This window comes from Rhinoraja longicauda, chromosome 16 (genome assembly GCF_053455715.1).
Source record: "Rhinoraja longicauda isolate Sanriku21f chromosome 16, sRhiLon1.1, whole genome shotgun sequence".
NCBI classification, from domain to species: Eukaryota; Metazoa; Chordata; class Chondrichthyes; order Rajiformes; family Arhynchobatidae; genus Rhinoraja; species Rhinoraja longicauda.
Genome location: NC_135968.1, coordinates 12,343,596 through 12,361,454, shown reverse-complemented (window position 1 = coordinate 12,361,454; position 17,859 = coordinate 12,343,596).

The window sequence follows — 17,859 nt, the reverse complement described above, 5'->3', positions numbered from 1 at the left end:
AAAATTGTAAATTGTCCCTAGTGTGCAGGATAGTGCTTCTGTATGGGATGATCGCTGGTCGGTGCGGATTCGGTGGGCCGAAGGGATCTGTTTTTGTGCTGAATCTCAAAAATATCAAATCTTCTTCAGACTGAAAAAAGTTCCTGATCTGAAATGTCGACAAGTGTCTCGGCCTAAAACATCACCTGGCAATTTCCCTCCACGGATGCTGTCTAGCCCACTGAGTTCTCCATCAATAGTAGCAAAAACGTACACCATCACAATCCGTAACCACATGACCTAATGCGCCCCTTATTTTATCAAGCCAGGATATCAACCCTGGGAATATCACTTGGAAAACCTTAAGGAATATTTTCCACTTGAATGGAATACTCCAGCTGCACCAAAGATACTAGAGGAACAAGATGGACCACTCCGTTGAAATCACCTATACTGAAGTGTAGTACGCAAAGGAGCCATTTTAGTAGGCAAACCCGCCGTTCGCTATGCCTCTCACAATGTAATCAGTGTTTCGGGTGAACAGTATGTGTGATGATACCATTAAAATGCAGAATATATCTCATCTATCAATTCACAGATTTTTGTTATTTTTCTTTTAAAATGTTTCTGCAAGTTTCTGCCTACTAAAATGGCATACTACGGTTTTTAGGGTCGAATGGTCTATCTTGTTCCTCTAGCATCTTTGAGCTGCACCAACTTTCAAGAGGTTTGATATCATCCAGGACAGACAGCCCAATAGATTAGTACCCCATCCAGCATCCTAAACCTTTATTCTCTACACCTCCACTGCACAGTAGTTGTTTAGAAAATGCACTGCAGTTATTTGCCAAGGCCACTCCAATAACACCTCCCAAACCCCACAACATTTACCACTGAGGAAAAACGCACAGCAGGTTTTCCTCCAGCTGACCACTCATTCTGACTTGGAAATATATCACCGGTCCTTCCTCATCAGTAGTTCAAAAACTTGGAACTCCCTACCCAACATCATTGTTAACATCATTAACGCCCCCCCCCCCCCCAACATCTACTTTCAATCCAAAGAAGGGTTCCAATCCGAAAAGTCATCTATTCTTTTTCTCCAGAGATGCCGCCTGGCCCACTGAGTTACTCCAACATTTGCGTCTATCTTCGTTATAAACCAGCATCCGCCATTCCTTCCTACACATCATTATTGGAATACTTTCAGCAGAAATTGCAGCAGTTCAAAAAGGTGGCTCACCGTTACATTCTCAAAGACAACAAATGCTGGACGCAAAGTGCTGGAGTAACTCAGTGTGTTAGGCAGCCTGACCTGCTGAGTTACTCCAGCACTTTGCATCTTCTTTTGTAAACCAGCATCTGCAGTTCCTTGTATCTACCACTTCATATCTCTAGTTTCCCTTTCCCCGACTCTCAGTCTGAAGAAGTGTCTCGACCCGAATCGTCACCTATTCTGATCCGCCTGATCCTCTGAGCTACTCCAGCATTTTGTGTCTACAATAAATGCCAGCAATAGCTATTTCTTAAAACAACATTCTTTTCACCCCTAAATATACTCTGTGAGGCTATTGTCTATTACAAATGATATTACTGCAAGTATTTCAGAACTAGAGTGATATAATTGAGGAGACTGGGGAACAATTTCAGCCTTTTCCTCATTTGGCACTCTTAAAATCATTGGGTTTTAGGTATGGAATGAACATCCTGTGATGTAGCCATTGTACAATCTAATCGATCAGGATGGATGAACCCAAGATTCTCTCCGCCATTATTTTTCATTAGCGAGAAAGGTGTTATGTACATGCAAATGTTTTCTTTCAGTGATTCATTACTGTCCTTGCTAGTGTTATTGTCACACAGATAAATTAATGACATAATGGGAAAGAAGATGACATAATGGACATGGAAAGAAACCAAAGCACCCGAGGGAAACTTCTCAGAGAGAGAACGTGCACGCAGGCAGCACCTGGTCAGGATTGAACCCAGGTCACAGGAGGTATGAAGCGACAACACCAGTTGTTATGCCACAATGTCGCCTGACTGAATAAGAATAACAAAAAGATAAATAAACGGTGTGAAGTAGAACGGCCGTGTCTAACGTACGAAATACAACCACAGAGAGCTTGGCAGCCAAGACTTTGCCTCACCTTTTGCCCCAGTGTGGAAGTTGTTACAGACTTGTCAAAGCTTACAGTTCAACATTCTGATGACGTCACTTCCAATGCAATTGGTTACTCTCGCTTTCATCCTTCTGCCAGGAATATTGTCTCCCTCCCTTTCCGAATAAAAGAGTTATATTTGCTATTATCCAACCTGATAGAACCATCCCCCAGGTTGAAGGGATTTTCAAAACTTAAAAACAATGCTTCATATATCTATGGGTAAATGGAACGAGCTGCAGAGGAGGCAGTTTAGACAGGAACCATAACAACATTTAAAAGACATTTTGCTTGTGTAGCTTGCAATCCGGTGGTGTGATCATTGAATTCTCTAATTTTAAGTAACTTCATCTCATACTCCCCTCTGCTCCACCCTCCATCCTTGTCTCCTTCCTCCTTCATAGTCATTTTACCAGTTACACAGTTCTCCACATTGTTTCTCTTGGGATCCCGCCTTCCCTGGAGGTGGACCTACCAGTGACCTGCGTGGGTTTTTATCCAGGAAGCTCCGGTTTCCTCCCACACTCCAAAAACGTGCAGGTTTACAGGTTAATTGGCTTGGTATAAATGTAAATTGTCCCCAGTGTGTGTAGGATAGTGTTAATATGCAGGGATCGCTGGTCGGCGCGGACTCGGTGGGACGACAGGCCTGTTTCCACACTGTATCTCTAAACTAAACTTTATAAAGAAGCATAATTCCTTTCTATACCACACAATGACATTACCAGCCGGTGGAAACCAAACAATAGACAATAGACAATAGACAATAGGTGCAGGAGGAGGCCATTCGGCCCTTCGAGCCAGCACCGCCATTCAATGTGATCATGGCTGATCTCAATCAGTATCCCGTTCCTGCCTTCTCCCCATACCCCCTGCCTCTAACGTGTCCAACCCCTTAATAATCTGAAAACAAGGTAGACATTCAGGAAGTACCTATAAAGTCAGGCAGTATTTATGGAGAGAAATATAGTTAATGATTCTTGTCAAAGACCTTTCAACAGAACTTGGAAAAGTCCTTCCTAGCCTCCATGATATCTGTTGTTATGAATAGTTCCCTCTACTGTGCCATGTTCCAATTCTTCTGCTTCATAAAAATAATCCACAAATTCTTGCCCTTGCAAGGTACCACCTCATCTTCAACTTTCCTCTCCAATTTTTAATCTCTCCAATCAGGTTTCCACCACTTATCATGGGTCATCTTCTTCTTCTGTCGTATGTCTTTTAGACCTGCAGCTCCATTGAGGCGAGCCAGGCCAACATGTCATCGTCCAGGTCAATCAGACCTCGTTCACTATTCGGTGGCCGGTATTTGGGGCAACTAGTGACTATGTGCTCCACTGTCTGAAACCATCTTGCCTTAGATATAATTAGTAATAACTGCTGCAGCTGTGATGATGATTCATCTTCCTTTCATTCTGTTCAGGGTTAATTAAATTCTCCTTTATTGTTTCATCTTCCTTGCTCTTCTTGGTGGGGATGTTATTGCATAGTGCCATGCTTCCCACCAAGGTCATGCTGACATTATTTGCTTCATTGGTTTGCTTCCATTATTCCAACTCGTTTATCCCTCGTTTATTATATCGCTTTTAGCGTACCATGTTTACATATTCTGTTGGGTTGCGCTGCAAGTTAGAATTTCATTGTTCTATCTGGGACATATGACAATGAAACACTCTTGAACCTTGACGTACCCAACGCATCTCCAGCAATGGTTTCCTTCCTCTTATTTGCCTTGTTATCTCTGGTATTCCCAGCCACCTGCGTTTAGCCCTCTCCTTTCTTTCTGCACCTTTGGTAACTGTAGATCAGTCACTGAATTCGCAGTCCATGTCGGGTTTTGGCAGATGCCGTTCCTGCAAGAGGTTATCTTGTACATGCGTGTTTCCCACGGGAGTCATTTTGTTCGGGAGCTGCGGCTCGGACTCCTGCTCAATAAACGTAGCTTGAAGTTAATAACTTGTGGTTATTCTTGCAACTTCATACATGGTGTCAGAAGTGGGATACGTTATTGCCGCTTGACCCAAGTCCAGTATCCTGGTGATCGCTATCAGTGTCGCATGGATCTAGCAGTGCTGGTTTAGCCAGCAGCTTTTCATTTAACATGGCAGATACATTCTGGACCCACTTGCCATGGCTGGACTCACTTGTCTTTAGTGGCAACATAGGCCAAAAATGGCGAATTATCGAACAAGAATACAACATTTTCATTAGGGCGGCACACTCTGACAAGCCAGCCCGCACATGCGGCACTGGCACGACTTCAAAGGATGATGTTAAGACTTCAAAAGTACTCCATCGCCCTCATTTGCAAATGTGGAAAACAGATGCACCTGGCGGACGCTCTGTCCCGAGCTCCCTGGAGTTCCACGGTTCAGCATGCTGACGGGGTGGACAGCTTTGATGTCATGATGGTCAGCTACGTATCCTCTTCTCGTCTTGCGGAGTTGAAGAGACACACTGCGGATGACACGGCTCTGCAGACACTCAGCACTATCATCGGACATGGATAGCCCTGCAAACAAGGCATGCTGCCGCTTGCTGTTCGCCCTTATTTTCCTTTCTAACTATTGACAACGGGGTCATCATGAAGGGTCACAAGGCTGTCATTCCTTCCTCACTACACAAGGAGTATATCGGCATTCTGCACAGAGGGCATCCTGGTGCAGAAGCTATTTTAAGGAGCACAAGAATCGTGGTTTTCTGGCCGAACATGGCAGATGACATCAACAATGAGGTACAGTAATGCTCTGCGTGTAACAGCACAAAGTCACACCAGCAGAAAGAACTACTCCTGCTGCATCCAGTTCCAGACCTGTAAGTGAGCCTGCCCCAGCACAGCCAGGTCAACCAGCATTGCTAGATCCCTGTGACACTGAAACCGATCACCGGGATACTGGACTGGGGTCAAGCGACGATAACGCTCTCACAAGAGACGGACAAGCAATAATGGACATTGCGCAGTTCCAGGTTCAGGTGCCTGTGCCTGTGGCTAAGCTGCCTTTGAACACCAAACACGCTCAGGTGGTGTTAGCAAGCCAAATCCCAAATACCGAGACTGAATTCACTTCCTTACCATGTTGGTCACTTGTTTACTATGCTGTGACCTTAAGTTTGTGTATTACAGTGTGTACATTTGTTTTGGCTATAGTGTTTAGTATTTAGTATGTAGTACTTCCTACCTTGTATGTTTATTTTAACAGTAACTGCATTTTGTATACGGCCTGATATATTTACCGCTTCGCATGATATTTAGTTTTGATATGGAGCACGATATGGAGCACGAGCCAAGGAAAGGGGGTGTAGATGAGTCACTGAATTCACAGTCCATGTCGGGTTTTGGCAGATGCCGTTCCTGCAAGAAGTTATTTTGCACATGCGTGTTTCCCGCGGGAGTCATCTTGTTCGGAAGCTGCGGCTTTGATTGTAACCTTGCATCCTCGTGCTCAATAAACTTAGCTTGAAGTTAATAACGTGTGGTTATTCTTGGATCTTCGTACAGTAACATCACTGAGACACATAGAATTAGGCCTCACTGATCGACTGACCACACATACACAGGTCTATCTCAATTATCTCAAGTAATTTTCTTCACTCTCCTCTGTTCCTGATTTAGGTTTACCAGCATCCAGTCCAATGCTTCTGCTATTAAACATTGGGAAGATGAAAGTCATCTCCCGCAGCCCCTGTTATTATATCTGTTGCTTTGCCATAGATTTCACCCCACCCTTCAAACTCAGCTTGATACCAAACTGTTTGGACCTGGGTATCCTATTTAATGGCAAACTCAGCATCCAACTCCTCCAATCCACTTTGTTACAATGACCATCAATAACATCTATCTCCACCCATTCTTTAACCCAAGGTCTGTTAAAACCCTCATCTATGCTTTTGTCCTTTCTATATACCAGACATCTACCATCCATAAACTTCAGTTCATTCAAACTGTGTCTCAATCCTAATCTGCAGCAATTCCCACTCCAAACTCAAATTGGCCCTCAATGATATTCCTCGTCTGTGATGCGATGTAAATATTTCCGCTGGCAATAGGGCGAATTGAATGAGATAAATTGTCAATGACCTATCTCTGGAGTTCTTTCCTTCTGTCTGTCCAACACTCTGCCTTTGGCTGCTCCTGAAAATTCATTTAGATTGTTACCTCCTGTTATGTTATTCTTCCATGAATCACATGATGTTGCCTTTTCCACACTGAGAGCACCCTACAAATGCAAATTGTTGTGATCGGGTTTCACAGATCAGACAGTTAATAGGATTGCTGATTAATGGAGCAGGACTATTGTCCCGGTGTTAGATTAGAAGGACAATACGTATTTCGAAAAAGAAGGCTCAGGTGATCTAAAGTAGCACAACAACATTCACGGTGTTAATTATAAACAGATCCTCTGATGACTTATTCCTGAATCAGGTTAAGATATTAAACTGTTTGCTGCTCACTGCCTTGCAAGAGTGAAGCCAAAAACTGCAGTGTTTTGCCTTTGTATTTTTAAACTATGACCAATTCACTCATGGTTCTGTATTATAGTCCCTACCGTAATCGACATTGTCATTAAGATATTTGAATTATCATTTTTTGTGACTACAATGTTAATAATAATAATACATTTAATTTATATAGCGCTTTTCAGGAAACTGAAAGACGCTTTACAGAGCAAACAAGACATAAAAACAAACAATCAAACAAAAGATTTGTCCACCTAGACCTACATGATCTCCCCGGATACGTCCACTCAGTCCGCCTAGACCTACATGATCTCCCAGTTGCTAAACACTTTAATTCCCCCTCACATTCCCATACTGACCTTTTTTGTCCTGGGTCTCCTCCACTGTCAGAGTGAGGCCCATCGCAAATTGGAGGAACAGCACCTCATATTTCGCTTGGGCAGCTTACAACCCAGAGGTGTGAATATTGACTACTCTAACTTCAAGTAACCCTTGCTATCCCTCTCTCCCCATCCTTGTTCTCTGACTAGTTTGACTGTCCTCCTGATTAAATGTTACCTTGCATGCCTCGTTGTCACTTTCCCCTAGTTACCAATGATCTATTCCACATTTTCTTGATCTTGAGATCTCTCGTTTTCATACCTTACCCGTCAATATCTCTCGTTTCCCTCTCCCCTGACTTTCAGTCTGAAGAATGGTCTTGACCCAAAATGTCACCCATTCCTTCTATCAAGAGATGCTGCCTGGCCCGCTGAGTTACTCCGGTATTTTGTGTCTACCTTTGGGATTAACCTTAGTATAAGAAAATAACTGCAGATGCTGGAACAAATCGAAGGTATTTATTCACAAAATGCTGGAGTAACTCAGCAGGTCAGGCAGCATCTCAGGAGAGAAGGAATGGGTGACGTTTCGGGTCGAGACCCTTCTTCAGACTGAAAGTCAGGGGAGAGGGAAACGAGAGATCAGTCTGAAGAAGGGTCTCGGCCCGAAAAGTCACCCATTCCTTCTCTCCTGAGATGCTGCCTGACCTGCTGAGTTACTCCAGCATTTTGTGAATAAATACCTTCGATTTGGGATTAACCTTAATAAGTTAATTAACCTTAAGGGTCGCTTCCTTGATGCTGACAATGAAGTATTGGATTGCTTTCTGTCTGCCTCCAGCCCAAAGATGGTGATTATGAGATACTCTAAATATGCTTGTTCTCCAGCAATATGCAAGTAAAATGGCCATGTGTTCAATCTTTACTTTCATTCCAATGATAAGCAGAGGCGTGTAACCTTTCAAGTGTGAATGTGCAGGTTTTTTTGCACGAAACTGAATAATAGGCGATGCCTAGAATGACTAACATTTCTGATGCGGTAATGCAATAATCTCAGCTCAGAAATAAAGGAACCTGACAACGTCAATTTGTGCATGGAAAAGAGCAAAAAAGCCCTTCAATAGGCGCCGTTGTTTTTTATAGTCAGTGGGGACCAGCTATTGACGTCAGCTGAGGAACTGATGTTGTCCCTGTGCACATACTTATGCCCTCAGCTTCAAGTGAGGAAGAAATGGCAAGCACTTAAGTCAAAGAGCAAAACAAAAAAAACCCTCCTTACATGTTCCTCGTCTGTGATGCGATGTAAATATTTCCGCTGGCAATAGGGCGAATTGAATGAGATAAGTTGTCACAAGGTGCCGTGCACTTGCGTATTGATCTGTTCCCAGTGTATTTATATCCCAGCACATTTAAATACTGGATACTTATCTCGCTGCAGTTTGCCCTATTGTACGTGAAGTGGATGGTAGAAATGTATCGAAAATTAGAATTGTGCGGAATAATAAATGTTCTGAGAACAGTCTAAATAATATTTGTCATTCTCTCGTGGATTTGTGTACAGGGGTCTGAAACTTACCGAATGGGGGCAGTTTTCGATTTGTGGGGATTCGCCCTTTTCTTTCAAGGGTCAGATTATTGCAAAGAGTATTGTCTTTCCAATGCCATTCACACTTAAATTATTCAGGCACCAAGCGGGATCGGGTGGAGCGGTGCCATTCTGCCAAGAACACAACAAAAAAGACAGGTTCCTTCGGGTGAGCAAGAATAAGACTTTTCTTTTGAGCAGGTAGCTCTCGCTTCAGCGGGACTCTTGCAGACGCCGGGCAGTCTGGCGCTCTGGAACTCGTCCTTCCAGCCCACGTTTGGCTGGTTGGACCAAACGTTAATCAGATCTGACTGGGGCAGAGGGATTGAAAATGACCGAAATAGCGAAGCGTGCGGGGATGCTGGGACCTTGAGCAAAACTCAAAAGTGCTGGAGAAATTCAGCGGGTCAGCCAGCGTCTGGGGAGGGAATGGGCTTAGACAATAGACAACAGACAATAGGTGCAGGAGGAGGCCATTCGGCCCTTCGAGCCAGCACCACCATTCAATGTGACCATGGCTGATCATTCTCAATCAGTACCCCGTTCCTGCATTCTCCCCATACCCCCCTGATTCCGCTATCCTTAAGAGCTCTATCTAGCTCTCTCTCGAATGCACTCAGAGAATTGGCCTCCACTGCCTTCTGAGGCAGAGAATTCCACAGATTCACAACTCTCTGACTGAAAAAAGTTTTTCCTCGTCTCAGTTCTAAATGGCCCACCCCTTATTCTTAAACTGTGGCCCCTTGTTCTGGACTCCCCCAACATTGGGAAGATGTTTCCTGCCTCTAACGTGTCCAACCCCTTAATAATCTTGTACGTTTCGATAAGATCTCCTCTCATCCTTCTAAATTCCAGTGTATACTCCAATATAGCGTGCAAGCAGAGAGTGTGGGACTGGGAAGCAGAACCTAGTTGCTTCTCGCTTTCCCAGGAGACGGGCTTGATAGGCACTCTGTTATCACGCATTCAGCTGGCTTCTAATTTACAGTCAATGCCCAGCGTGCCACGCATCTGTCCCGAGAGCCTTCAGAGGAGCATCGGGCCGATGTCACGTTTATTTTAGGTTGGTTCAAGAAAGGTACCACCCACAGAAAGAACAATCGGTACAAGAGGGTGGCGCACGCAGTTGGTAGAGCTGCTGCCTTTCAGCGCCAAAGTTCGGGTTCGATGCTGACCACGAGTGCTGTTTGTGTGGAGTTTGCACGTTCGCACTGTGATCGCTTCAGGTGAAAAGTGGGATGTCGAAGTTCGGCCAAATAATTAAGGGATGTGGTCTCACTTCGCGTGAGTTTTTGTTAAAAGGGAGTATCTTGTTCTCAGCATGCAAACAGATCACAATCCATCAATTGTTAGTACAGGTGTCAGAGATTATGAGGAGAAGGCAGGAGAATGGGGTTAGGAGGGAGAGAGAGATCAGCCATGATTGAATGGCGGAGTAGGCTTGGTGGGCCGAATGGCCTAATTCTACTCCTCTTCCTTATGACCTTAAGGAATCCCAGATCACCATTTCCAGGACCCTTTCTTCCATTCTCCATCACCCATTTTCATCTCCCCATCTTCTCCTAGTTCCATCCACTTACTACTTACATACTTCGGTCATAATTCCCCAACCCATCTGCCCTTCATCTCTCCCCTAATGATTCCCATTATCACCTTCCCTTTTTGTCAGATTTCAACACTGGTAGGTTGGTGTTGCCACTTATCACCTCCAACAAAATACTATGTGCTGGAGTAACTCAACGGGTCAGGAAGCATCCGTGGTGTGATGGATGTGACGCTTCAGGTCAGGACACCAACCTGAGGCATTGCCTATCCATCCCTCCAGAGATGCTGCCTGCCCTGCTGAGTTACTCTGAAGAAGGGTCTCGACCCGAAACACCACCCATTCCTGCTCTCCAGAGATGCTGCCTGTCCCGCTGAGTTACTCCAGCTTTTTGTGTCTGCTTAGTTACTCAGCACTTTGTCTCTTTTGAGAAATTCCAGCACCTGTATTCCTTGTGTGTCTCTGTCCTCCAGCAGTTTTCTCCATCTTCCAGCACCTGTATTCCTTGTGTCTCTGTCCTCCAGCAGTTTCCTCCCCTCCCTCCACCTGGTTCCATCTGCCCTCTTTCTTTTGTTGCTTTGTCTGCTTCCACCCATCACCCACCTGCCTTTGTTCTCCAACTCCGTCCCTCCAACCACCAACCTGACTCCATCTGTCCACCGTTCTTCACCCCTCTGAATATCGATTAGCTACAGGCCCCTGCCTCTGCTCTCTCCCTCTCCACAGGCTGTGTTCCCTCTCCACTCTCAATGTTGATGTAGGGTCTCTCTACAATTCATTTCGTAAGGTCATAAGTGACAGGAGTAGAATTAGGCCATTAGCCCAATCGTCCATTCCTCCATTCAATCATGGCTGATCTATCTCTCCCTCCTTTTCTGACTTCTCCCCATAACCTCTGACACCTGTACTAATCAAGAATCTATCTATCTCTGCCTTAAAAATATCCACTGACAGCGTCTAAAGCCTTCTGTGGCACAAATCCCACAGATGCTGCTCAACCTGCTGAGTTCCCCCAACAGTTTTTTTCTGAACCAGATCTGGTTCGGTTGCATTATACACTGAGCCGCCTCATATACTGGCATTTGCATTTCCCAGGATTCCTTAAAGCACCAGCTACCTCTCGTTGTGCTGGCAACGTCTCTTCGCATTCTCACTGAAATTTATACCAAGCCAATTAACCTACAAACTTGTACGTCTTTGGAGTGTGAGGGAAAACCCACACAGGTCACGGGGAGAAGGTACAAACTCTGTACAGACAGCACCCTTAGTCAGAATCGAACATGGGTCTCTGGCGCGATATGGCCGCAGCTCTCCCGCTGCGCCACTGTGCCACCTTAATGTCGTGCCTTATGTTTGCAGGCATTTTTCAACATTGGAAGAGAGCTGGTAAGTTAGTCAACATTTTCTGAAAGTAAGCTCCGCAACAGGGTTTAAATAAATTTGGTCTGGTCCAGCTGCTGTTGTTCGGCAACTAGTTAAGGCTGCATTGCTTGAAGATGACCTCACATTGCCCCTGGCAAACAACCATAACATTAATTGGTTTGACATAGATTGTCTTGTGCTATAAATTCCGAACTGGTGTAATGTGAAACTTGCATTGACTTTATTGAAAATGTATACTATAACCTACTCTAAAAATAAGTTTAATAATGAATGAATTTATTCCACTGACTCCATTATAAATCATGTCTCTCTTGCATAAGAACAGAAGACAAAGGCGCAGAAATAAGCCACTTGGCCCTTCAAGCCTAATCCTCCATTCATCAAGATCATGGCTGATATTCTATCCAAATGTCATTTTACTAGAATATCCCAACTTCCCCTAATGCACCTAGTATTGAGAGACCTATCAATCTCTGCTTTGAATGAACTCTGTGCGAAGAAATCTATCCTTAGTTCAGCTCTGACCATGGTGCCGCACGGCAGACCACGGTGCCATGTCTATCCCCCGGCAACAGGCCTGGCTTGCTCGCAGCAGAGCCAGGGAACCCATCCCCAAGAGGCAAGCCACCAAGAGGAGGCTAAAGCGATTCAGGATGGCAGCAGCGGTGACTGACTCAAGTAACAATGAGCCGGCAAATGACCGGCTGCAGGAGGCAGTGCAGTGCACCTCGATGGTGGAGTAGCCTTCTGGGTGTGCCCTGCAGCAGCCTGGGTCTCAGCTGGATCAGGCGTCACTCCAAGTGGCCGAGCACGTGGACTGGACACCACCTACAGCAGCACGAGGCGGTGGAGAATCAGTAGAGGACACCATTGGCTACACTTAGCCAGGTCGACCCTGCGATGCCACCAGGCCAATGGACCTTTCTGGCCAGATTAAAAACTCTGCAACTTGGACTTGAAAATGGCGCCTGGCCTTTCTGGCGACTCTTGTATACTATCTCAGTGTACTATTCTAAGATGGAAGTGTACAATTCTAAGATTCTATAGAATCTAAGATGTGCATGTGTATAGTAACACTTACTGAACTGGATGCAAAAAATAATTTCACCTTGGTACATGTGACAATAAAGTACCGTTGAACCAATGAAATGGGCTGCACCTTATTCAACGACAGTTAATCCTGCTTCTAGATCCTCAGCAGGGAGAAGCAATTTTCCTGTCCAACCTGTTGAATCATAAAATAATTTTGTAAATTTCAGGTGAGCTTTCCTCAAGCTTTGGAGAACACAAGCCTAATATACTCAATCAATCCTCATGTGGCCAACTCCTAGAACCACCCTGAGAACCACTCCAGACACTATTTGCCAGGCTTGCCCCTGGACCAATTCACAAACCTTAAATGCAGAAAGTTGACAGTCATGAACCGCAATGAAGAACAAGGCAGACCTTCTCAGGATTTTAAGAGAGTGTTAAGGATGTGACGAAGGAAGTATAGGAACAGGTATTACATTTAGTTTTGTTTAGATCTAAAGCGTGGCAACAGACCTTTCGGCCCACTGAGTTCACGCCAACCATAATCACCTATATGCAAGTTCCATCCTATGCACAAGGGACAATTTACAAAAGCCCATTAACCTCCAAACCTGCACGTCCATGCTAAAGATGAGGCTAAGGAATCAAAAGTTATTAAAGTATTGAAGAGTATGTTAGGTATCTCAAATGAAGGTCTGAAAGGACTGAACAAGTGGGGACAGGATAGAATCGAGGTGTTTGGAGTTGAGTTCGGTGTGGCAAGAGCAGGCAGAAACAATGGGTTTGCCCAAGGCAGTCCTATTGGGGAAGTATAGAAGCTGGCAGTATGGGGTATACAGGTATCTATAGTATTGTGAGAAATAATTTGTTATTGTAGTTTTCTGGAGTTTGTATTGTATACTTTGAATTGTTTAGAGAACAATCTGCTCAATTTGAACTTCCTTGGCCTAGATTTTCTTTTAGGATCAACTTCAGTAGTAGCCTCTGATGATTCTGAAGATTATGTATTCTGTTTTCATGCCAGGACCAGAGTATATGATTGAGGCTGGCACGAACAGTATAACATTCTCCCAGAATTGCTGTGAAGCATCAATCGACGTCATCTGTTGAAACCTTGGAATATGGTACTGAACACATGATCTTCTGATCCAGTGCAGATCCTAAACCAAGCTGGCACTTAAAATACCTAAAGGTTAGTCTTATGATGTTGTGTTTTGTGTGAAAGGAATTCAATCTGAATTAAATCGAGAGGATTATTCAGGATGAGCAGGTAGTTTCTAACAAACCAATTACTCCACTCATTTTGTAGATTGTCTACAGTGACTGCCTCTAAGCCCTTCACTGACAGAAACAATCACTCAGATACTTGGATCAACCTGTACAGCTACACATGAACAGATTCCATTCTCCATGTCAATGTGTGACGCAGGACAGTGTATTTCTGTTTAGATATTCTCCAGATGTCAAAATCAGTCATCCAGACATCGGGCAGCTTTGTACTTCTGCACTGAAGCTTACATTTTAAAGCACTTTGATCGGCTCCCAACCTTTCCCTTTGGTTTATTGGTCGATTCCACTGGAATTTTTGCCTGGATCCTGGATCGCTGTTCCCACTTCTGGAGCAAAGTATATATTTTTACTGCCGCTACATCTTATTGTGCCACCAATCTTTCTGGATCAACAGCCCCATTAAAATGCCTTTCTCAGTGTGTTCCCCAGTTCACGATTACGTACCTGCCACATATGTTCCCAAACTTCCACGATAATTAATTGATGTTTAATGCTGAGGAAATGTCTCCAAGGACTCTGGGAAACTTCTACAGATGTACCACAGAAAGTATACTGTCAGGTTGCATCACAGTTTGGTTTGGGACAGCAAGAAAATGCAGACAGTTGTGGATGTGACCCAGTCATCCCACCATTGATTCTACACTTCACGCTGCCTCAGAAAAGTAACCAACATAATCAAAGACTTGTCCTATCCCAGTCATTCCTTCTCTCTGTTCCTGTCAGGCAGAAGATAGACACTTGAAAGCACATCACCAGAGTTAGGAACAGCTTCTACCCCTCTGTTATCAGGCTTCTGAATGGTCCCTTCTACAAATTAGAGTACGATCCAATTCAACATTACCTCATTGCAGACATTAGACTTTGCCTCTGAAACAGGTGTGCTACAAAGAGGAGAACTATATTCTGCCCTCTGTGCTCTAACTGTTGTACCTTCCTCTGTGGTCTAACTATTGTACTTGAGTATGGCTAGATTGTATTTATGCATATATAGTATTATCTGATCTGATGAGATAGCATGCAAAGCAAAGCTTTTCACAGTACCTTGGTACACGTGACAATAATAACCTTAAACCTAAACCTTAAACCTGATTCCATTCTATCTAGTTCCAACTTTATCCCACCATGGAGTCTCTGATTGTAACTCTGGTCTAATTCCTCTTTCTTCTGTGTTTTCTAATAAAATGTTTGTAAACGAATCATTTTTAATTGGGCAAGCCAAAGTAATTGAAGTTTCCTGTTCACTTATATGTATTTTAGCTGTTCTCTTTCTGAGATTGTTATTTCTCTTTCCATTATTGCCCTTTTTCCACTCTTTTTCTTACACGCTTATTGCTATCACTTTTAGTTTATTTATGCTTACTTCTATCACTTTTAGTTTTAGTTATTGTCACATGTACTGTACAGTTAAAAGCTTTTGCTTGTGTGCTATCTGGCCAAAGAAAAGACTTTACATGAATAAAAAAAGACCAAACATGAATAAAATTCTCCTCTTTTCTTACTATGCCCTCCTGATACCGTGCCCTCTCAAATCCCTGCTCCAACCCTTGAGAAATCATTGATCTTCTTTCTATAAACCACCCCAGATGATTCCCTCTTGGATAAGCCTACCATTTCCGTCTGTGCCTCTTGGTATCCTCCAGAAAGGGCTCATTGACACACGTCACTATCTTCTTGCAAGCATTAACAATAGCTACCCTCTCTTAAACTGTTGTTGACCTTCCTGGCTAGCATGTTCACTGGGAATTAATCTTGCCAGCCTCACTATTGGTTGACTCACCCCGTCCACTATCTACCCCCCACTCTCCTTGGGCTTTACAGTTGGGTTATCTAACACCATCATCACTGCACTTTGTCCATTCATTTGAACAAAGTAATTTTCATACATGAGTGCATTGTGAGTGATTACATCATCATCATGACCTTGATGAAAAACCGTCTGAAGGGCGATACTGCCTTCCACTAGAATTACCATCCCTACCTGGCTATAACTTCCTTCTCTTCACCCATCGATTGCAGAGAAATGTATTGCTTAACACCAAACCAGACATTGTACATTCACCTTTTGCACTGCTTTCTCCGTGACCATTTCGCCTTTCCCCAACCATTTTATCTCATGTCCAGTCTCCCACGATGGAAATATGTCAGCCATTACACCAAACTATCTTTCATTGTCAGTGTTTTAGTCACCAATCCATCAAGCTTTTTCTACTCTCAACAAGAAAAAGCTTGATAAATGGGAGGTTAACGCATCTTTCAAGTTTCTACGTTATGACTGATGAAGAGGTGAGAAATTGGTGGGAAGTTTTCCACTTTTTTGGGGTTGATTTCAATGCAGAAGCCATGCTTGAGTATGATGACAAAAGACACAGGTACTTGTGGAGATCATGTCTTTAGCACTACAAACACGTTGGTGCAAGGTCACTGCAGCCACTGCACGTAATTATTTCTCGATTTCACTCAGAGTGAACCAAATTGGTGATATTTGCACCTATGATGAAGCAGAACTGAGGAAAAGATTAAGCTGAGGATACATTTTGTACTAAAATAGACACCAACTGCTGGAGTGATTCAGCGGGACAGGCAGCATCTCTGGAGACCATGGATAGGTGGCATTTCGGGTTGGGACCCTTCTTCAGACTTCTCCAGAGATGTTATCCATGTTCTCCCAAGATGCTGACTGACCTGCTGAGTTACTTCAGCACTTGGCGTCATTTTTTCATCTGTCTCCATTCACTTTTGTACTTCGAGTTGTTTGGAAATGGTTCATCCTTATCTTTTTATACTTACCTGCTTGGTACCATGCCCTCACTGAGGATGGAGATGTTCAGAGAACTCTCTCCATCCATTTGTTCTTTAATTGCCCAACAACATTTATAACTGGATATGGCATTGTAATAAATTTAGTCTGCTAGTTTTGCGATGGTTTTGCACTGTCACCCTTAGTTGTCAGCGATCGTAATGGAAAAAAAGTACAATTTTCCAGGCATTTGCTGCCAGAAAGGTTGTTATGAAATTATTTTATCTGGAAAAAAACGCTATTGTAGAATGAACCAATGGATGAATGGGACTCTGAATATACACCGATCAGCCAAAACATTATGACCTGATGAGCCAAAACATTATGACCTGATGAGCCAAAACATTATGACCACCTGCCTAATATGCTGTTGGTCCTCCGTGTGCAGCCCCATACGCAGCAGGGTGCGATGCACCTGTGTATTGTGACACATTCCTCCCGTGACCACCATTAAAATTTTCTATGACTTGTGCCACAGTAGACCTTCTGTCGGTTCGGACCAGACGGGATAGCCTTCGTTACTCTCGTACATCGATGAGCCTTGGGCGCCCAACATCCTGTTGCCGGTTTGTGGTTTGTCCCTCCTCTGACCACTGTCGGTAGGTACTCACCACTGCTGACCGGGAGCACCCCACAAGCCTTGCCATTTCAGAGATGCTCTGACCCAGTCGTCTAGCCATAACAATTTGATCCTTGTCAAAGTCGCTCAGGTCTTTACTCCTGCCCATTTCTCCTGCATCCAACACATCAACTTCAAGAACTGACTGTTCACTTGCTGCCTAATATATCCCACCCCTTGACAGGTGCCGTTGTAACAAGATAATCCATGTTATTCACTTCTCCTGTCATTGGTCATAATGTTTTGGCTGATCGGTGTACTTCTAGTGTTACTCCAGCCAGATTGATTGGCAGATGAGAGTGAATGAGAGATGGATGGAGATGGTAGCTGAGGCAGCAGATGACCCTCGGACTATCCTTGATGGGCCTTTGCTGGCTTTACCTTGCACTAAACTTTATACCCTTATCATGTTTCTATACACTGTCATGGCTCGATTGTAATTACGTATTGCCTTTCTGCTGACTGGATAGCATGCAAAAAAGGTTTTTCACTGTACCTCGTTACACCTGACAATGAACTAAACTGAGACGAGGAGAAAACAAGAAGGTGGAACCTGATTAGAATAGAAGGGGGGAGTGGGAGTGAAATGTTGAACCTGAGGAAGGGATGGTGGGTAGGGATAAGGAGTGGGGGTGGTGAACGAAAATGGGGGATCCAATTAGTGAGGGGTGGGAATTGAGAGGATGGAGTA